General features: G+C 33.6%; 1 long non-coding RNA gene across 1 annotated transcript; it reads left to right on the top strand.

Annotated features, from left to right (window-relative positions):
- Positions 1–9,504: 9,504 nt before the first annotated feature.
- On the top strand, positions 9,505–21,412 carry LOC139359223 (uncharacterized). The gene is made up of 3 exons (XR_011615138.1): positions 9,505–9,639; positions 19,896–19,996; positions 21,257–21,412. It is a non-coding gene; the product is annotated as an uncharacterized lncRNA (long non-coding RNA).
- The last annotated feature ends 2,186 nt before the right edge of the window (positions 21,413–23,598 follow it).

Consider the following 23,598-nt stretch of genomic DNA (forward strand, 5'->3'; position numbering starts at 1 on the left):
TTTTTGTTTTTATTCTATGCAGTTTCATATATATTTTATGAAATAATTATCCTTAACAATTATTCCACTCGTGTCATTACTAAAAGCAGGCTGTAACAATACTGGCCTATTTCACCAAGTTTTATTTTGCCCTGCCTTTTCCCCAACTACATTCTATAATTAATATAAAGTATGTGGATATGAACATTAACATTTTTAAGATGCAAGTACTGAAACATAAGTATATTATGCAACTTTCAGAGAGACTAAGATTAGCACTCAAATTTCTGTACTCTTAATTTCTTTCTTTAGACTCTTTAAAGATGCTGTCAGGTCATATAATATGTTTAAAATATTGATAGATACAACATAATTATATAACAATCAGTTGAAATTCAGGATATGTTTTGTATTTCTTCTTTAGTCTGCTTTTGAGAATATATTGATGTCGTGCAGTGAAAACAGAACTGATCAAGTAATGCTGATATAACTGCGATTCACTGTCCTATTGAGTTTCAAACACTAATTTCACTGGAACTTAGAAGTTTTGCTTTTTTAAATAGAAATATAATTATGCTAGTGTTTCATTACTGAAGTTATAAAATATCTCAGAGATAGAATATGGAAATTCTATTATATTTTTGCTCAATAAGATTTTTTATAATAATTTTTTATCTTTGTAACAAGCTAACAACAAAAAAGGCACCTTTACTCCTACTTTCTTCACTGTTGCTTCGAAATAAAAACTCAAGGCTAATTTGTAATCATCAGGTTCTTTCACAAGAACTAAATGCACTTGTGGGCTTGGCCATGTTTTTTCTCTTTTTTTAACTTTCTTTGGTTCTGGGCCACCATGGACATTTGTTATTGGGGAGTAAATCATACAAACGTCATTAGTATTGAATAGATAAATATTTCAGGATGGAGTTGTAGTCTACTCATTAACGTTTAGAACATACTTTGGCCCTAGTATTCCTGCTGCTTGGGATAAGATGGCGTATTATGTTATAACGTGACTTTTGGACTATTTGGGCTGTGAGAAGTTATTAGAAAGCATGCCTGATACACCTCTAAACAACTTCCTGAGTAAGACTTCAAATGGTATTTGCAGTAGTAGCTGCTTTTACCAGGAAATCAGCGCCTTAATTTGAATATGAATTTATTGTTAAACATAAACATAAGTTTATTCTCTAGAAGTAGTGGTGTGATGGGAGGAGAATGAGAAGACTTAAGAACAAGCTGTTTTGCACTGCCTCACGTACAAGATTGCACCCTGTACTCTCTCAAGTTTCACTGCCTAAAGTGGTGTGGTCATTGCCACAGGGACACCTTGGGCTTATACTTATGCTGAGGCAGATTATCTTCTCCGTGCCCAGTATACTTTGCACACACTTGGCTACTCTGTTGCACACAACCTGACTGAGAAGCTCACTGACTTTTGATAAAATCAACAGCATTGCTCCAGTGTGAATTCTTCCAGGAGCTTTGTTGTAATAATTTACATAGGAATATAGGATTTTAGTTTTGTCAGAAATCTCTGCCAGTTCAATCTGCAGGGACTTGCTCCACAAATGTCTTGATTCAATAACATAATCATTATAATGCCTATGGCTAGATGTGGGGATTTGTATATATTAAGATGGTGTCCTGATATCACTGCACCAGAGAACCTAAGGGGAATTTTTAGGCAAAATTCAGTGGATACCCTTTTCTTGCCTGACCCCAGATTAATTCACTGATTCTTTTATAAAACAATGTTGAAAGATTCTGAATTCTAAATGATTGTCAGACAATTTTTTCTCAGAAAAATACGTTTGTATTCTACTGAAGATAATAATAAATAAATAGAGCTCGACCTGCTTACACCTCTAATCCCAGCACTTTGGGAGGCAGAGGCAGGTAGATTACTTGAAACCAGGAGTTTGAGACCCGCCTGGACAACATGGCAAAACCCTGTCTCTACTAAAAATTCATAAACGATCCAGGTGTGATGGTGCATGCCTGTAATCCCAGATAGTTGGTAGGCTGAGGCAGGAAAATCACTTGAACACAGGAGGTGGAGGCTGCAGTGAGCTGAGATCGTGCCACTGCACTCCAGCCTGAGTGACAGTGCAGCCCGGGTGACAGAGACTCCATCTCAAAATAATGATAAAGATGATAAAATAATAATAAATAGCCATTACCTGCTACTTGTGAGGCTCTCATTTTTAACTGGATAAAGTAAAATTGCAAACTCTTCTATTTTACAAGAGGGAGGCGATACAGTTTTATTTACAGTCAAGAGTATTAGAAATAACTTTATCATTCTTTTTTACCCCCTGAAATGACCTGCCTTATTTTCTACCTACTTGATTGCCAGTGATGACATTGAATTATATATGTTTTTGCTCTTTTGGGATGCTGGGAGGAGGGCTTTCTCCACTTGCTTACAAAAATAATACAAAGTAGACAAAATGCAAAATTTTCAAGATATATTGCAACATATAAAGTATGAAGTAACTCTCAGGTTTGTTATTTCCCGGTTATAATTATTTTAAAAATGTATGGGAGTAGGACAGCCTCAGCCTCGCTAAACTGTACACTTGTAGTCACTGTTATTAAGTCCATATGTTCAGATAAAGAAAGGATTTGAAAACTGCAAATACCCAAGAAGCCGCCTTGGCCTGATGAGGCAGGGTCATCTGAAGTTCCCCTGGCACCTGCTTTTATCTTTCCCATGTTTCCCCAACACTTGCAGATCAAAATGCTATTTTATAAAGAATGAAATTCTTAGAAAATGTCAGAGAAATGCCTTATGAATATTCACACATGGTAAATTTAGTCGTCCATATTTGGCTCTTCCATCATATGTCTCTTTCTCAGACTGGCCTTTATTCTCTTTTTCCTAAACACAGTAATTCAAGGCAGTTTCAGGGGTAAGTTGTAGTCCACTGTGGTGCAGTAGTTTTCAGCCCTCTTCCTTGAAGGTCTTGAGTCACAAGGAAATGATTCAAGGGTTCTAGAACATCTGTAATATTAACATTTGTTGTGTGGTAATTAAAGAAAACGCTCACTGTGCTGTGGAATTTCAGCACATTGGAAACCACTGATGCATTAACTTAAAATGTAAGGTTAATTTGCTTTTGTGCATCCCTGAATAAAGCTGCCCATGTCATCTCAGTAAATATATTTGAAGGACTTATAATATGTAACTGATTAGTAAAGTTGTAGCTCTGCCCTATTCTTTTTTCTTTTTATTTTTTAAATTTCTATGTGAGCATTTCACTACCTTTAGAACTATTCAGCAAGTACTTTATTAAAATGTTCACCTGATGCACCCAATTAAACAAGTCAATAAAGCTAGGAGACATCAGCTTATTTCTTACTCTATTTGACAAGTAATGGCCACTTATCAAACAGCTAGCAAACGCAATATACATCATTTTAAAAATAAAAATGAAATAAGCAGTTTTGGCTTTTTAAATGTGTTGACTTTATAAGAAAAATGACAAATTTTAATATACAGAAAAAATTGTTTTGAATCATGGTTCTTACAAGTTTTATGTTCTAAATAAGGGTCAACAGAAAATTTTGTTTTCAATATTGGGTATCAGTTTTTTGATAAGGTGGGGGTTACCCTATGGCATAGTGAAGAAGAACTGGGAATGAGGAGGTCTTGAGAAGCCTCTACTCTAACTGCTTTTGTGGGCTTGGTAATTCACTTTTTTAGAGTGGCTACAGCTGGAATCAGAGATGTAATCCAGACTTGCTATTTAGGCATTACAAGTCTGAAATTATACCTGTTTCAGGATCAGGTTATTATATTATGAATGAGACAATGCTATAAAAACATTTTATTTTATATTATATAAACCACTAGTGAATGATTTCAATTATTTTCATCTTTGACTCCTGAAATTCTATAGCTATGATGTAGATTCCATCTAAGTTTACCCAGAAATAACTGTGGAGGACACATTTTAAGCTTTCTAGTAAAGTCCCAAAGTTTTCAGAGCTGATGGATAGATAAGGATGATGACAGTTTTGACAAGACCTCAGAGTATAATATGGGAGCTGAAAAATCTCAGCTACAGTTATCAAGATAATTAATTTTGTTCCCTTTAGCAATTTTTCCATACCTTATTGCCCTGTCTGAAGATAAAAATGATTATTTGAGGGGAAAAAAAAACTAATTGAGGGAAATATTGTGTAATTTGTTAAAGAGTTGCATAATTATTGAATAATTATTGTGCATCTTTGAGGCAGGCATTTGAGACAACCATTCAGAGTATATTACCTGTCTCCCGTGTGACCCATTGACTCCAACATGATAAGCCAGTTGTCTATGTTACACCGGGGGACAATTCTAGCTCTCATGAAAGTCACTTTCTTGACAAGCAATCAGTTGATCTCTAATGTACTTTTTAGTTAAAAAATAAATAAAGGCTATGATCCAAATGAAAGGGCACATTATCAGAGACCTTTTGAAAATCGAACTCTACTACAAGTTGTTACTTCAATGCAATATGAATCACTTGTTCACAACAAAACATTTGAAACATAGTTTCACTTGTGTGTTTTATTTAATATAGCTTACTTGATAGTTTTAAAGGATAATCGACAGCTGTAATGTATATATCAATATTGAAATGTATGGTAATAGGATGTTTTTCTTGCTCGTTTGAGAGTTTCCTGCCTTCTTCATGAATGCCAAATTATCAAAGAACAACATCAGTATTTTTTACTTATGTTTCATACCTAGCAGTCACACTGCTCACTCCCTTCCCCTTTAGAGGACTCTTCCTAATCCTTACACGGCAAGAAAACCTTGTAATTGAAGTTGTTGGCATGGACTAAATACAGAGTAGAAGGACTGTGAGTAAATGCCTAAGGACCATTTTATTAGGAAACTACACAGAATTAAAAATGTTGACAATGTGATTTATTTAAATTGTTCATTGTTTGTTCGGAAACATTTTCCAAGCAATTTGAAACTAAGTGTAATTGTAGTGCAGGGTAACAGAATTTTCCAAATGCCCCAGGTGACCTTTCTTTATTTCACCACCTCCATGTTACTAACCATAGTTCTGATTCTGCCAAAATCAGAATGAAAAGGGTTAGAAGTAAAGGGTGAGAACAGATTTCACTTTGGTGGTACTGTCTCAAGATGGCAAGTGTTTAAAGCTGACTCACTTTCATGACATTTTAATAAATTTCACATTTTCTATAAAGGCCGATGATCTTTTTTACTCTAGCTGAATGGTTTCTCCTGTTATCCACTTCAAACCAATTACATCTCATTTGGGATTCCACGATTGTATCCTCCAAGTGGTTCCTTTGGCAATATGTAAAATAATTCAACCTTTTTCCCCTTGTGGTCTTCATATATATATATATATATATATATATATATATATATATATTTCTTGGACATCTCAAAAGCTTTGATCTAATAAAATATGGAGAGATGACTAATCCCCAATCAGCAACACTTTCCTTAGTTCCACTTCTAAAACATAGATCTACATAGCTATCTTCTTATCTTTTAGATCAGAGATCAGCAAAGTAAGGCTCATAACAAATTCAGTTCACTGCCTGTTTGTGTAAATAAGGTTTTATTTATACACATGCCCAGTTGCTTACATATTGTCTGTGGCTACTTTTGCATTATATAGGCAGAGTTTAACAGTTGTGACTGAGATTATGCACCGTGCAAAATCTAATATATTTACTATCTAGCTGTTTACTGAAAATGTTTGTTAACCACTGCTCTAGTCACTTGGAGTTTAAGTTAAATTTCAGTGCACCATGTTCTGAAAACATCTAGGGACACATAATGAGTTCCACAAATGGACCTAATGAAGAACCCTTGGGATAATTGTGTACAGTATGTACCCCCTCAAAAATCATCTCTTCGTATCCTCCTTCTGCATGATTCATCATTGCTACTCATGCATTTTAAACAGAGTTCTGGGTATTTACTTTGATTTATCTAGACAGTTGTCTGTATTAGACCCTGTTTTGACATCTAATATTTAGTAATTTTACATTTCAATAGAAACTTCCAGATCAACATCTTGTTACAAATACAAAGTATTTAGTGAAATGAGCCACCTCTTATCTCTCCCTTTCTTCCTTCTCAATCCTGTTTAACTAGGACTTCTTTTGTAGAACCATCTGTGCTCTATTTTTTTTTTCTCAAAATTCTTCAAATAGAATTCCAAATTATCCAAATTCTCATCAACAGAGATTGAGGACTGACTTACCTATTTGGAAAATTTGGAAAAAATATATAACAAAGCACAGATGGCTTGATTCATTTATTTCTTATATTGTGTCTGCCTGTTCAGAGAATGGGATGGTATTTTCAGATCTTGTTCCATTTCTGAGGATATTTGGCCCAGTCCCCAGCTGTACATTCTGGATTCTAGATCTAGAGGCCAATCTTCTCTCACTCCCCAAGTAAGAAGTGTATGTGAGGCAGCATCGGGTGGCTGGAGTTTCTATGTTACTGTTGCAAGCAGTTCATCAACTCACCATTTAAGAGTCAAGACATGAAAGGAACATTTAGGGGTCTTGGTTGTGTCATCATAGCTAGGCCAGGTTATCTATTATTATCAATAATAAAGCTGTTTTTTGTTTTGTTTTAGTTTTTGTTTTTTTAAATTTTAATAGGTTTTATTAAGTAAAATAATCAGGTAATTTGATACAGAGTAAATACAATTTAGCTCAAACTCAATTTGTATTCTTCGCTTTTCTGAATACTCCAGAACAAAGATATCAAGCCTTCTATTTTTCTTCTAGATATGTATACTATTTGCATCTAGGACATATTTTAAACTTGTAAACCACATTCGAGAGTACAAGTACAAAAATCAGATGCATGTTCCCACTTAACAGTCTTATTTTTAATTAGTGCCTTTTCCTACATGATAACAGGTAAATAGTAACCATTTATCAATTATTTTTGAGTCAAAAAGGAAACATTTTCTAATTGTTGTATAAAAGTAATTAAATATTAAATTAAAAAACACATTACATTATATAGATATTTAATACCAACCTTTAAATCTTACCAGCAAAAGATAACATTGTTACATTGTTTTATTTTCTCAGGATGAAGTCTGACTTGTGCTATCTTTTACCATGGGGTTATTTTGAATAAAAATTTTCTCACCTGAATGACAATATGCAATTGAAGTATTTTTTCAATACTGTCATTAGTAACAGCCATAAAATTTATTTAAATTAATAGGTAAATATACTGCAAAATATAGTACAATAATATATTGATATTGATAGAAATGATAGATGGATAGATATATGATAGTGCAAGTAGGGTAAACTGTTCATTACAGAATCAAGGTGCTGGATATGAAGAAGAAAGAAAATTTGAACATAACATAATGGAAATAAAGCTGATTTTCAAATATTGTAATAGACTGAATGTTTGCATCATTGCAAAATTCATCTGTTGAAACTTAACCCCCCGTGTGATGCTATTAGGAGGTGAGGCCTTTGGGCCTTCTCCAATATCTATGTATATACCGACAAAATGTATGACTTTGAAATAAAGAGATTGACATTATATGTTGTCGGTGCACATGAGTTTTATTTCTTTACCATTATACATACTATACCATAACTTATGACATTTTATCCAATTTGGCACATGATAAATTATTGTTTCCAAAAAATGTTTTTGCAAATTTAAAGTTAAAGCAAAGAACCTGCATTCATATAAATGGCTGACCTTCTTTGTGCTTATCTGAATTAAAATGGATTTAATAATCTCTTGATTGCTTGCAAATCTCTAAATCTAGTAACTATAGAAAAAAAGTGAACAATCAATAATTTATCCCCATAAGACTGACAATGACATTAAATTTTATCTAGTAGGAAAAATAACAACATTTAATGTATGAGTTGAAATAAAATCTGAACCACTTTATTCACAGCTGGCATCTTTCTTTTGAGATACTTTGTGTTTTATAAAACTACCTTAAATATTTTCTACAACAAGGTGAATTTTACCCACACACACACACGTGTGCACATACATACACACACACATTCAAAGTCACATTTCCACAAAAAGAATGAAGCCAGCATTAAAAGAATGAAGCAATTTTATTTCACACAAAGAAGATCCTTCAAAGAATCATATTATAATAAAAAGAATCAGCATCTCATGTCCCAGTTTTCAAATTTCATGTTGATATCTTAAGGTTCATTTTCAAAAGAGTCTCTTTCACATCACTTGAACATTTTTTGAAAGTGGGGCAAGAGTTGCATAAATTGCAAAACAAAAATACATTGTATCATATTATCGCTGAACTGAAGGTTTTCATAAATGATCTAGTTCTAACTTCTTATTTAACACTGGAAACAAATTCAGTATTGTGATTTTACCAAAGTCACAGAGCCAGGCTTTTGACCCTGGAGACTGTGTTCTCCAATACCTGATTCTTACAAAGAGTCAGCAAATACAATGGGGAACTGGTGATATTTATGTCAATTGTATCATTAGTTCCAGATTTTCTTCATTAACACTGTCAAATGTTTTATTCAACTATTTCCATTCTATCTTTCCTTTCAAACACAATATTCTTGGCAAATAAAACATCCATAAGTACATTTGGTCTATCTCTGGGGTTTCTGGCAATTGGCATTTTAAGATAAGCACACAAACAAAGGCAGATGGTTTCGGGCAAGGTATCTTGATAATATTCAATTTTTCTCTCATATAAAGAAACATGGCTTCCTTTCAGGAAGCTATACTCCATTACAAGGATTAGAGTAATTATGAAACTCTTCTTTGTAGTCATCACTTTGAAAATGAATATTCTATATATTTTTTGCAGTGCTGTATAAAACTTTACCTTGGAGCCATTTGTGGGGGAAAAGAAGAGCCACGTAATATTATTAAATATCTAGAGACAGTTTAACAAATAGTATTGCCTATTAGAAAAAGCTAATAAAACAATTGCATGACAATAGTTTAAAATGCAGTAAACATATCACTGAAATAATGACAAACTCTGTATATGTTCTCAGTTTATTATTTCCATGCAAATAAATGCCTCCACAATGCCTTACAAGATTTATTTACTTGTTTATTTTCCTCTCTCTCCTTCCTTCCTTCATTCCTTCTTTCCTTTTTTCCTTCTGAGAATTTGAACTTTTTTTTGAAAGAGGTAAAGATATATTAGTATTTTTAAAATAAATTACCTTTCTGGGTGCCAAATATAACTTCTCAACATTTTGTTTTATTTCATACTGGTGAAAGTAGCAAAATAGAATGAATTGGATGTGTTGAAGAATATTTGGAAAGAAAACAGTTTGACTTTGTATCCAAATGTTTTATGACATATTAAATAAAATACAAATAATTTCCTACTAACAGTGGAAATTTATTAGAATGTTGCTTAAATAAAATTCCTCTGGATATATTACTCTTTTGAAGTAGGATAAAAACAGCACTTCAAATTCACATAGTTATTCTATTCTGTAACCTTTTCCCTTCATTGCCCTGTTCCCAGATTGATGGCTTTAAAGGACAGATTCCTGAAATAGATAATTCTACAGGGGCAGAAACATCACTATATCTACGTTTCCGATAGAAATATGCCAGAGACTTGGAGTTTAGTCACGATTACACTGAATTCTACTGGAACCCGGGTAAGGGCAAGAGAATCTTCTGCTCAGTTATTGCTTTCGATTTACCAACTTAATACAATAGTTCATTCTAATACTGAAAGTAATGGTAATCTCTGCCACCTTCCACCAAGCACATGAATTACATAAGAACAGACATAGAAAAATATGTAAGAGGATTCACCATCTCTCAGATTATAAAGAAACATTTCCTTTAAAAAATAATTTTCTATTTGTCTGTTTTTTCCTAGGAATCCCCACCACATAGTGTAGTAAAAAACTAAAACAAAGTAATACTTAAACTATCTTTAGTTCAACCTGATACTTTCTTTGGTAACTTTATATCATTTAGTCTGTACTTGAAAAAAACTTATGCAAAATTCTTATATTTTCAGAGTTCTGGTTCCACGAGATTCTGCTCTTAAGCTAAGTTGATGACAAGCTGGCTGTTATGAAGGCATATATCTAACATGTCCTTACGCAGAGCAAGATAAATGGAGTAGACCAATTCATGTCTTATGAATCGTTTTTCTGCTTCAAAATGATATGCATAGCTCTAGGCAGAAATCAATATAATTTCATTCAATGGTATCATCTGGGATCTTAGACACTTTCCTCTGTTCTTGTTCCCACATATGAATAGAGACAACTGTAGTCTCTTCACCATGACTACAGTTCTCTCTCTTCATGTCTCCTCAGGGCATATTGGGCATGCTCCCTTAGGACTATTGGGAAATCTGGGTCTCCTGCACCCCATAAGGTGACCATGAGGGATTAAGGTCACCTAAATTACTTTCACTTGTCAAAATCACTGAACATTTTCCCACACATTGTTGGAAATGGACCTTTTTGGAATTTCTCCTAAAATTTACAGCCAGATTTACCATTAGCTGCTCTCTCATTAGAGGTTTCATGCCATGGCTTTTCTCCTTTTTCTGTAATTCTCTAAGATCCTAAGAGTTTGAATTTGTCTTTTTCATTTCTTCATGGTTATGTATTTTTTTTCTTCCCTAGACAAATTGCAAAACTCTAGTGTGCAGTTGGCCAGGATAGATATAAAAATTTGAAGACTATTTCCCAATGAAGTCTGACTTTCAAATTTCTTCTCTGGCATTTGGGAAGTGAGAGACTGAGTATTTACTCTTTTTGTGTTTAAATTTCCGGTCTAGCAATCCGATAACTTCTTTCTATTCTGAAGTCCCATCTCACTAAGAGGCTAAGAAAAGGACATGAGCACTAACATGCAAAAAGAAAAGCCTAGGAATATATTTTGATTCATTATCTTATTATATATTTAACTACTAAATGCATCATTTGATTAGTTAAATATTAATAGTCTCTGCATTTTAATGTTTACATAAAAATTTACTGCTTACAGTATAATAGATATGAAAGCTATGACTTTTTTCATTTCTAAAAGAAAGCTTAAAATGTGAAGAAGAATGTAAATCAAGTAAAAGTAGTAGAGAAACAGTTGGGAAAATGGAAATTAAAAACTCTGAAATAGATTGCTGAGGCTCAGAAATTGTATATAATATTCGAATCATATTCGTGTATAGAACAGGTTGGCTCAAATCTCTCCTTTGTCTTCCATGCACTGCTGCTCTACAGTAGACCTTCATTATTGCTCCCCTGTGCCAAGACAACATGTTTCCCATCTTAAAGCTCTACTTTGGTTTCTATGACCCTTTCCTGCACTCTGGACACTTTATCTTTCTCAAACACAACTCTAGGCTCAAATTACATTAGTCCCATTTTTTTTTCTTATATTCTGAGTGTATTGTGTGTTTCGGTAGCACTAAACGTGAGTTTGGCATTCAAATCTGCTACTTCATTGCACTAATTTTTCCTCTACAGAGATTTTTAAAAAATTTTTACTATTACCATTCTCTTTTACTTCTACTACGATTCAGCAATATGTTTTCCCCCTAAGGTTACATTGTTTTGTCTATTTTTTCTTCATCTTCTTCATCTGTAATCATCTTTTTACCAATAACTGTATCTCTCTATCTCCCATCCAGTCTACTGGAAAGGCTCAGACACATGACCAAAGCATGCAATGTCTTCTCAGCATATTTTTCTGTCTTTATTGTTGATACTGACTTCCTCATGTAAACTACTGGAGAACCCCATCAATCAGAAAAGCTGTTTATTTAACTTACTGAAGCAAGTGAGGACACCATCCTGAGATATTTTAGTACCATGATAAAAGAGAGAAAATAGTTAAGGTTACTTATAGGGATTTGGGGTCTGAGATCAAGTGGTTTAAAGGCAAGAATCGGGTTTGTTTTTGACAAGGGGTAAGACGGTATTTTAGGATTGTAAGGTAAGTGTTCTGTGACAAGTTTTAAACAGCCAATTTTGTGATTTTAAGTAAACTGTTTATACTGAAGTGCAAACTATCATTTTAATTAGACATTTGATTGCCTAGATGAGAAAACTGCCCAAAGAAATGGTTTCCAATAATTTTCTAAAAGAAACAGTGAAGTTATTGATGAAGTGCAACCTTGCCTCTGGGGCAAGAACTTCCTGGAACAAGTAGTTATGTTGATACAGATATTCTCAAATCTGCATCCCAACAATTATGTTGATGCCAGTGGGCTCAATTCTCAGTCCCTGTCCATTGTCACTATCGAATCCTAACAAAATTCTATCAGAATTTAAGTTATACCAACAGAACAGATTGTATTCCAACATTAACAGAATACAGAACCAGATGTAGATATCAGCTAAATGGCCTAATTTAATTGTTTATTTGTTTTCCTGGGTCTTTTTCATATTATCAAGATCATGGAAATTCTAGGGATGGAAGTACTTCATTCATCCCCTAAGATGGCACATGCTCCTTCTTAAAACGTCAAATTAGATAAAGGGCTGTTTTGTTTTGGTCGGATGTTTGTTCTAATTGATGAACTCCTATGGCTTATTGTCTGGCTTCAATGATTTTTTTTCTGGTTTCTTAGTCATTATCTGAACCACAGAAGTATAATTTTTCCCACTTTCTGGTCCCCTTGTAAAGTGTGAAATGTAGAGACCTGAAGACGGTCCAGAATTCATTTTTGTTGGTTTAAATTTGGGGTCACAAATCAAGAACCATGAATTAAGTTATTGAGTGATCTCTTCCTCTTTTTTTTTTTTGTTATTTGTTGAGAGAGGATAAATTAACATATAAAAATGAACCATGGATTCATTTGAATATGAGACTACAGCAAAGCTGGCGATAGTCTCCCAAGTTAAGCCCCTATCCAGTTTGTGCGTAAGAACGTATAGGGTTTGGTGCTTAAAATCAAATACCAGTTGCTAGATGCTACCTAATTATCTGGATTTTAACAAAAGGTCATTAAAGGTAGCTAACTTGTATGTTGTCAATGTCATTCAATAAGAGCAGAAAGTAAGGCATCATCAACTAGGAATCTGAAACATTGATTCACCTAAATAGTGAGTGTTCCTTTTAATCTATGAAAGTGAGACAACTTTAATATACACACAGTATTTTCCATAGTTTCTTAACAAGCTCTGTATTTATTTATTTATTCATTTTGAGAAAGGCTGTGGCTCTGTTGCTCAGGCTGGAGTGCAGTGACATGATCTCAGCTCACCACAACCTCTGCCTCCCAGGCTCAAACCATCCTCCCAACTCAGCCTCCTGAGTAGCTGGTACCACAGGCGCCCTCCGCCCCTCCTGGCTAACTTTCATAGAGACAAGATTTCACCAGCTGGTCTCCAGCTCCTGAGTGCAAGTAATCTACTCACCTTGGCCTCCCAAAATTCTAGGATTACAGATGCGTGCCACAGCGCCCTGCCAAGTTCTGTAATTATGAAAGTTAGTTTACAAAGACAACCTCCTCTAAAAGATTCCCAGATTTTTCCCCAGGTTACATTTGAGGGGGATTTTTTTAGCTATTTGCTTTTGTGTGATGTTTACCTTCTAACAAGTGTGTTTACTGATTAAGAAAATTAAAGTTGAAACAATGTGTTCCATTAGAATAGATCTGGGTCACACCTAGAGGAATATACATATATATACAGACCCAATAGATGATCTGATTTTAGATGTCAGCCAAATCATAAGCACATTGTAGCTAGATATTTGATTTATATCAAGAAGTAACCTTTTATAGAACAAGCAATATTAAGTAAAAGGACTTCAAGACATCATAGTTAAGAGCTAACTAGTGTTCCTTGCAAGTCAGAAATATAAGTTAACAAAGAGAAGAAAAAATAGTTATAAAAATAAAGAACATTAACGTACATTAAGGCATAATACTGTGCTGTTTCTGTACATAATACTCTGGATCCTGTTTTCTGGGTATCGGGCAGAACCTTTACATAGTTTCTACATGAGCCTAAAGGTGACTGCTTCTGGAAAAACTCTGAATATTCTCAGTTTGAAGTCTCTAGGAAGAATGTCCTTCCACTGACATAAGAATAGCTGTGTCTCCTAAACTGGTAGTTGTGATTCCAAAGACCAGCCTCTTGGAGATTTGCTCATATACTTAACGTCCTATTCATAGGATTTTATAGGCTGTCCTCAGGATTTTCTTCCAGAATATCAGATCTTCAGGATTCAGGTCATACAAGAGTTGTTTAAAACAATGTTAAGGAAGGACCAGCTGTACCTCCTGATTATAAGAATGAATGTTTTGCCGGGCGCGGTGGCTCAAGCCTGTAATCCCAGCACTTTGGGAGGCCGAGACGGGAGGATCACGAGGTCAGGAGATCGAGACCATCCTGGCTAACACGATGAAACCCCGTCTCTACTAAAAAATACAAAAAAAATAGCCGGGCGAGGTGGCAGGCGCCTATAGTCCCAGCTACTCGGGAGGCTGAGGCAGGAGAATGGCGTAAACCCGGGAGGTGGAGCTTGCAGTGAGCTGATATTCGGCCACTGCACTCCAGCCTGGGCAACAGAGCGAGACTCCGTCTCAAAAAAAAAAAAAAAAAAAAAAAGAATGAATGTTTTGCACGAGTCCTTTGAAGTATATGTGCTGCCAATTTGCAATAAAGCAGAGCCTGTAATCAGCATGATATCTCTAGGTGGGTGAGTTGGCCTTTTGCTAAATCATAAGGTGATAGTAAGAGTAGACGCAGCACAAAAATGTATTTCTTTGATATTAAAATAATATTTTAGTCCATGTAAGATCAAGGTTTGTTAAGTGCTTTGCAAATTTTACTTTCAGATTATGTTTGCTCTTCCTAACTGTACTGAAAATGGAGTATAATTCAAACAGTGAGATTTCTCAGTAATTAGCAAGGCTTTGCGTTTCTCTGTAATTTCCGTCATGCCAAATTGGTGCTCTTTTCACTGGATACATAGACTAGAAATGCCCAGATTGGACATGATGCAATATTTTTGCTAACAGTAAATCAGTAGCCCTCCCACAAGCAAAAGCTTCAATCCATCATGGAAATAAGCAAACAATGACCAAAACATTCTTAAAATGTATTGCAAGGTGTACTTTATATTACTTATTTGAATATGTTCAAAGGGGCCCTAAGGCTGGGTCTCTTGTACATATCTCATCTTAATAGGTTTACCAGAACTACAGTGAAAAGACAGGTGAGACACAAAGCAGAGGTCCATCAGCAATTTTAGTAAAGTCCCCCACTCCAGTATTTATTGCATATAATATCCTTGTTGTGTTCTTGATGTGGTGAAAAATGTAGCATAAAATTATTGCAAGTTTTTTGGAGGGATAGAAAATGGCTGATCTGAAAGTGACAAAGATTATTTTCTTGTAAAGTAATATATAACCAGATTTCTCCAAACCATTTTTTTTTTAAATTATGGTACGCAGTCACTGGCATTCCATAAGGGCTTCTTTGAACTTCTTTTTTTAAAAATGGCCTTTTGCAATGTCAAGGGGCCAAGATCTTAATTAAAGCTCCTGTCTTTCATAATGATTACTAAAACCCTTCCCTTTGCCTTCAAGTAATCCTTTTTTTGTGCCGACTTCTAATTTTATAATGACTATATACTTCAAAAGCATCAGGAAATAAAGAGTTCTTTAATCTATTGGACATTCTGAATTGGAATTCCTGGTGATATCAAGAATTAGTACTGTTTCCAAAGCATCCCAAAATGACATATTATATGCAGAATGTGTCTTCTGTCACAATAAACATTAGCTCTGTTATCTCTAGTCAGTGGTCAAGGTCAGGAGTGTGGACTGTATTCTGTCATCTGAGCTGATTTAGTCTTTAGTAAGAGGTCATATACTATGAGTAAGTTGAATTCTGTTTTGACATATTCTGACAAATTCTTGTTCTATCCTTAAAACAAGACCCATTAACAAGTAACATTATATCTATATTTTATATAAGAATTTTTCAAATAAATATGTTGGGGTACAGGTATTTCTTGGCAGAGTCCAGTCAGTCATTTGCATCTCCTTTTGCTGATTATGAAAATAAAGTACCATGATTTAAAGAATAATGCTGATGCTTGCAAATATGTGAGGGAGTAATAGAATTTTATAGGAGATAAACTTAGTTGGTAATAGACCTATTTGTTTAGATCTACTTGCTTAGTATTTTAAATGAGCAACAAAGAGTTTTTAGCATTAGGAAGCATTAAATTTAAAAGAAAATCTAAATTCAAATCCGTAGAGGGTTTCATTACTTGAGTTTATGCTGTTATTGAGCTGAAACAGGGTGAGGTAAAGAGATACATTATAATAAACTCACGGCGTCTGGTAGTTCCCCTGAAGTTGAGCCAGAACACCAAAGGCTTGTCCAGACCATTTGTTCATAGATGAATGAGATGCTATTAAAGACCTATATTTTCTTAAGAGATGGAAGTGCTGAGATTGCAGGTGTGAGCCACTGTGCATGGCTCCTAATTTTACATAATAAAAAGTTAGCTCTTACTTAGGAGTTAACCCATTCAAACCTTGATTAAATTTTGCATACTCATAGTGATTTTGGAAAAGTAATGAACCCATTGTTTGTAGTGACACCAGTGAATCCTGTAATTATCTCTTGATGATCATGATGGGAAAAAAAATTAATGTCTATTTGAAGTGAAAGATTTGCACCCTTGTGATACATTATGTCCTAGGGTAAGTCATATCCTTTGCTTTGACAAAGTTATAGCCTTTCCTTAAAAGCATTATGGTCTTTTTAAGAGACAAATTGTATAAATTTAAGGGGCATAAGAACAGTTATGTTATACAGATATATTGGTAGTGGTGAATTTGGAGCTTTTATTGTAACCATCACCCAAATAATGTGCATTGCATCCATTAATTTCTCATTCTTCACTTTCCTCCCACCATTGCACACTTCCAAGTCTCCAATGTCTATTAGTCCACACTCTATGTCCATGTGTCACGTTAGTTAGCTTCCACTTATAAGTGAGAACATTCAGTATTTAACTTACTGTTTCTAGGACGTTTCACTAGAAACAGTAAGTCATGGTAGTGGCCTCCAGTTCCATCCATGTTTCTGCAAAAGACATGATTTCATTACATATATTCCTTTGTGTGTGTGTGTGTGTGTGTGCATGTGTGTATCATATTTTCTTTATCCATTTATCTGTTGATAGTCAGCTTTATTAATTATCTTTGCTATTGCAAATAGTTCTGTGATAAACATAAAGGCAGGTATCTTGTTTATATAATGATTGTTTTTCCTTTGGGTAGATACTCAGTAGTGAAATTGCTGGATCAAATGACAGTTTTTTGTTTGTTTGTTTGTTTGTTTTTTTAGTTATTTGAGAAGTCTTCATACTGTTTTCAATAGAGGTTGTACTAATTTATATTCCCACCAAACAAGCATGGCATTTTTTTCCTCTGCATGCTCCCTAACATTTCTTATATTTTGACGTTTTGAACTAGGTAAATACATGAAATCAATCTTAGATGTCACTTCCCCAGTAATCCAAAATAAGTGGTGATCCAGTTATTGCATGGAAAAAAATAACAGAGACATTTAAGACACTTAATGTTTTGGTTAAGGGCTTGTGACAAGTAGGGGATATCTTACTAAAATTTCTGAGGTGTAATACAGCAGGTATATGTTAGATCTTCCTAATAAAAGGCCATTAAATATTTAATGACCTTAATGAGGAGGACATTAAAAAAGTAAAAGCAGAGTGCAGATACATGATGGGAAAATATTTAGGTTTAAATGACATTGAAGGTAAAATAATACTTGGGTTCAGTATCATGAAAAGCAGAAGATGATTATTCTCTTTTTATGGTCCAGGAGGATGGAGTATCGATATCCTTTCCTGTTGTGCTTTGTGACTAAGAGGATAAATATTTCAAAGATGGGTACTAGTAGCATGAGGCTTTGTTCCTACCAGGTTTTCTGTGGTGGGTTTTGGTTCTTTACTGACATCGTGTTTTGAAGGAAAAGGTACAAGTTGGGGAGATGTATATGTGAGAGAATCTAAACTTTAATGTATTCAACACCAAAAAGTCTGTCAATATCAACAGGATACTTGGACCATAAGAAGACTAAGAACTTGTGAATATATTCAATTAGAGCTTCAACTTAGATATGAGGAAAACAGTAGGTTGAGATTCAAATTACTTATCTCCAGGAAGAATATTTCGGAAGAGCAGTTAAAGACGTAGTTCCATTTACGACATCTTTTTAGTTAGCAGGTTTTGTTTCACAAGAGAAAAAAAACATTCTTTGGTTGGAAATATACTAGTGAGATGTATTGGCTGAAGTATCGTTAATGTTTGAAGTTTTTTATACAAATTTCTACCCCCTGAGGAATTTTTCTTTCCAAGGGTGATCTTGGGTAATAATGACAGGATTTAAGGTTAATATTGTAGCATATGTTATCAACAAAATGTTTTCAAAGACTGTTCTTTAATGCTTACAGAACTCTCTTCTGAAGAATTTAGAAGAAACCTGAGTTAAGTGCTTGGTTCCATTTCAGAGTACATTATGTATCCACATTATTTTAGTCTGCTCGCTTCTTAACTAGCATAGGACAATTTTATATTGTGAGGATCTATCTGTATGAGTTTGGATTCCCCAGAGAAAAAGAATCAATAGGATGTGAATACATAAAGATAAAGATGTATTTTAAGGAATTGGCTCATTTGATTATGGAGACAATCAGGTCCAAAATCTGCAGAAAGACCAACAGGCTGGAGACCCAGCAGAGAGGCAATGTGGTAGTCTAAATGTGAAGGGTGTCTGCTACGGAATTCATTATTGCTCTGCAGAGGTCAGTCCTTTTGTTTTATTCAGACTTCCGCTTACTGGATGATGCTCACCCACACTATGGAGGTCCATTTTACCCAAAGTCTACTCATTTAAATGTTAATCTCTTTCAAAAACATTCTTACTGAAACATCCAGAATAGTGTTTGAACACATTTGGGCACTCTGGCCCAGCCAAGTTGAAACATAAAATTAATCATCACAATATCTAAAAGAATAGGATATTGAGACCAACATAGTGAAACCCTGTCTCTACTAAAAATAAATACATATATATATACGCATATATATAATATATATTATATATATATGCACGCATATATATAATATGTATTTTATATATATATAAATATAGTGTGTATATATATAATATATATATATAAATTAGTCAGGTGTGGTGGTGTGTGCCTGTAATCCCACCTACTCGGGAGGCTGAGGCAGAAGAATGGCATGAACCCAGGAGGCAGAGCTTACAGTGAGCCGAGATTACGCCACTGCACTCCAGCCTGGGAGATAGAGCAAGACTCTATCTCAAAAAAAAAAAGAATAGGATATTGAAATTTATTTCCTTTTTTGTTTTCCCTTATCAAATTATCCTTTACAGAATAATTTGTAAAGACAATTTTACAGAACAATTTTCTAATTTCAGTTTTTCACATAAAATATTTTAAAAGCAAAGCATATAATATTTTACATGGTAACCAATTTCTTGTTCTAAGATACCTCTCAAAAGAACAATTGAGTTCATATCAAAAATATCCCCAACTGGCCTCTGTAACTTTGCCATTTAGAAAGATAGTTGACCGAAGGCAAAGCTTGTTGTGTAAAGATGTCAAACTGACAAGACTTCTGGGACTTTTTGGCCCTTGGAACTCAATTAACGGACAGATTTATTGTAATCTATGTTTTTTTTTCTCTTCTACGAAATTCCTCTAATAACTCAAAACAGAAAGTGGAAAGGTCAATCCAAGGAAAAAAAAAAATGATGCCGTAAGTAAAAGGACAGGTTTTTACTGACCCGGTGCTAAAGAAAGAGTTTTAAAAACTGATGGGCTAAGCAAAAGGTTTATTTTAAAATATTTATTTTATTTTTAGGAGACAAAGTTATCTCAGCATTGTATTCAGACCCAAAGTGGGACTTACCTCACTATTATAGTCAGAACAACATTCCAAGCAAGAGACTCAGGGAGCCACAGGTAATGCAATTTTCTGAGAGAGCTTTAAAGCTTGATGACCATCTTGGCAAGACATTCAGGGCTGCCTACTATTGACTACGGAGTAGTTAAGTTAGGAACAAAAAAAACTACCTAAGTTATTCATCAAGTAAAGCTGAATATATTAAATTTACAGTATCATAAAAGAACTACATCTTGGCAGAGTCTTAATAGTAATTCGTAAATATAGTAAAGCCAGGAAAATATACTAATGAGGTTTTTGGAATTTGGGTTTGATTTAACATAGCTCATCCCAGGCAGGGGACTGGTTGGCAAACTTTGTAACACTATAGTTTAGAATTGATTGGCAGGAAAAGATGACAAAGTTTCATTAGAAAACATTTATTCTGACTGTTGAGCTTTTTGTCCAGGTGAGCACACTATTGTCTTGATGAGCCAATTATTTGCCCAAATGAGAAAATTGTTTTCAAAGAAAATTTCCTGAAGTAAAGAGCAAAGATATTGAATGCTTTTCAGTCTTATTGTCCTAAGCAATAATTTCCTAAAGTTGAGCTCAGTTTTCAGTCAAAATAGTTAAGTTATGTCACTATAAGTTGTCTCAAAAATAGTTAAGTTATATCTCTGTAAGTTACATCAATAATTATTATTACTATTGATTTGCTTTTGCCATACTGTGAACTTACTATTCACATATTTTCAGCTTGTTATACTGGTACTTAATTATTGTACTTAATAGATATTTTACCTATTCAGCTTTGTATCCTCTCTGGAGCTTAATATAATGTTGTCAAATAAATATATGGTAAGTGTAATCTCATTTTTGGTCCTAATTAATCAATTAACCCAAAGTAGGTTTGTTTAATTCAAGTTTTTATTTCAAAATATTTTTGTGAAAATTATTGCAATACACTGATTAATTTTATTGAAATCATAACTCTTTCATTAGGGCATTAACTTTTTCTTCGTTCAAGACTTACTGAAAGTATTAAGAAAATAGTAAAGGTGTAGTTAGGACATTGTCTTTAGAAACTGAGAAACAGTTTGAAAACATTTTGTGGCTGATTACTTCCCACAAAAAAAAAAAAAAAAAAAAAAAGAAAGAAAGGAAAAAAAAAAGCTGTGGGAAGAAAATGACCTACAAGTACTTCAAAAGCTGACTGAGACAATTTGAATTATGTTAACTTCTTATCCTTAGTGGGGAAATAACGTGGATTTCAGGTAAATATTCTCTCTTATATTAAAATTTCTTACAATTAAATTTCTTTCTTATATTTATTTTAGGGTAACAGGGCAAGTAAAGTTGAATTTAATGCTGAGAATAAAAGAGTGAGACCAAAAATGAAAAAGAATTGAGGTTCAGAAGGAAGCATAAAATGTTTGAATCATGGTGATGTTAATTATATCTAAAAGACAGATGTTGTGTGAATAAAACATTTTAGCCTCTTTGGGAAAAATTTAAATAAAATATTAAATTCAACAATGTGTTTGTGTAATATTTTTGGTGTTTGTCCTAAAAAATTGAGATAATTCTGCTGAATAATAATAGTTAGTTTTTCTGTTGAACAGTAATATGTGGTGTCCTGGGATTCTTGAAAAGATTCTCTCCACAATTACTGATTTGTTAAGGAAAATTTATTGATGTTAGTTCTATACCATCTTAATGAAAAGGGTGCTCATTTACCTCATTTGGAGAACATTAAAATCATTAAACACAACTCATTTCATTCTCTTTGATTTTAGTTCTTCTCTCATTTTTATGAATGCTGATTGAAGTGGAAGGGTTTGTTTCTTTAATCTCATTTTAAACAAAAGAGTGGGTCTGTGCATCATTTATTCTGTTTCTTCATAATGCCCTTTTCTTGTTGAAAAGAAATGGTGTTATTTTCCAAGTTAGGAGCTGTGAAAGCTGTATATCTTCAGGGAACAACAGAAACAAAACTCCTCAACAAAATGAGATAAAAATTAGCTACAGATTTACATAAATTTCATAACGGATAAAGCACCCGCTTACTACATTCTTTAGTACGTACCTTAGTACACATCTTTCTAAGGTACATTTTTAAAAATTGCATATTAACATGACATTTTATTTTATATTAGTTCTGCCATTGAACCACATGATTCCTTGAATATATGTAAAACTAAAAGGTAATAAATTATCAATGAGCACAGCTTGGCTCTAATATACAACTTTCATAATATGAAAACATCTATTATGTGATCCAAATAGCTTACTCTTATCAAATTGATAATCGTAATGAATTTCTATTGAAATTTTCTCTCTCTTTCAATACCAACTAAACTTAATTTTTGCATTATCTTTTTTATGACATTTTCAAGGGAACAGAATTGCCGTTGCTTTTTAATAAGCCATGACATTCTCCACCTTCCTTCTAATTTGTTTCAAAGGACACCTGAATATATTTCTGTATGCCTTGTATTCAAAATGAAAATGATTATAATATGCATGCTTTTAGATTTCATATTTTTAAAATACTTCTGACTTCTTGTCTAATTTAATAATTTTTGGTTAGCCAATATCTGAGAAGAAAACCAAATAATATTTAAATAAATTACACTGTGTCCTGTCCTTGTGACCCACATCTCTGTAATGTTTCAAATACTGGTATATTCTCTTGACTGTCACACAGTTGACATTTCAGATTTCTGAGAGGTAGATGGGTGAATGAAAAGTTGAATATCCACAGCAAACATCGAAAATAATTTTTCTACATTGTAATGTCACACCATTACACTTCAGAAGGCACCAAACTTTATAGAATGTTACATAATCATTTTTACTAACTATATTTATTTTCAAGAGTTATTTGGTTTCCTTGAAAAACATGTTAACATAAAATTATTCAACAGCTTTAAAACACAAGTATTTGTGAATTTTATATATTTAAGGTATCTACAAATTTTCATCTGGATGACACAAGTACGTAAGAAAACCTAGATTTAAGTTTTATTTGCCTGTCTGATATCAATACTTTTAAATATGTTTAACATTTGATTTCTACATTTATTGTAAACAGTGGTTACAAGTGACACCAATTTTCCATTTTAAATGCTAATAATTGAATATTAAAGAAAATTTTAAATACTATGTCATAACAAAATGTACTTATTATTTGTTTTAGAAAACCATGCTTGTAAAATAAAGGAGAAACTTCCATCTGATACAAAAAGAAAAAAAAAAAACATGTTGCTGGAAATACTTCTTTTTACTTTTGCTTCATGCTTCTAATCCCACAGCTTTTTAAAAGTGAAAATGATAAATTACTATCAATCCATGACAGCTTTTTGATGTGTCCCCTTGTACGTGAGAAACTGAGTTGAGACCACCTGAACTCATTTCTCTTGGGATTTCGAACAACTATAAAAAATGGTTTTGTTTTGGCCCTGGTAGGGCTCAGAAATGAAAATGCCATTATGTCGAGGATAGCGCATCAATCTAATTTGCTACCTGGATCCCCAATCTCATCCTTTTCCAGTTGAGGCTTTTTTACAATATGCAAGACAATATCAGTGTACTTCACACTTTAGTCATATTTTCTAAATGGCTGGTTTATATTATCATTAACAAAGCTGAAACTTAAGAGTATAATTAATTCAAATTG

This window comes from Macaca nemestrina, chromosome 16, assembly GCF_043159975.1.
Source record: "Macaca nemestrina isolate mMacNem1 chromosome 16, mMacNem.hap1, whole genome shotgun sequence".
In the NCBI taxonomy this organism is placed as follows: domain Eukaryota; kingdom Metazoa; phylum Chordata; class Mammalia; order Primates; family Cercopithecidae; genus Macaca; species Macaca nemestrina.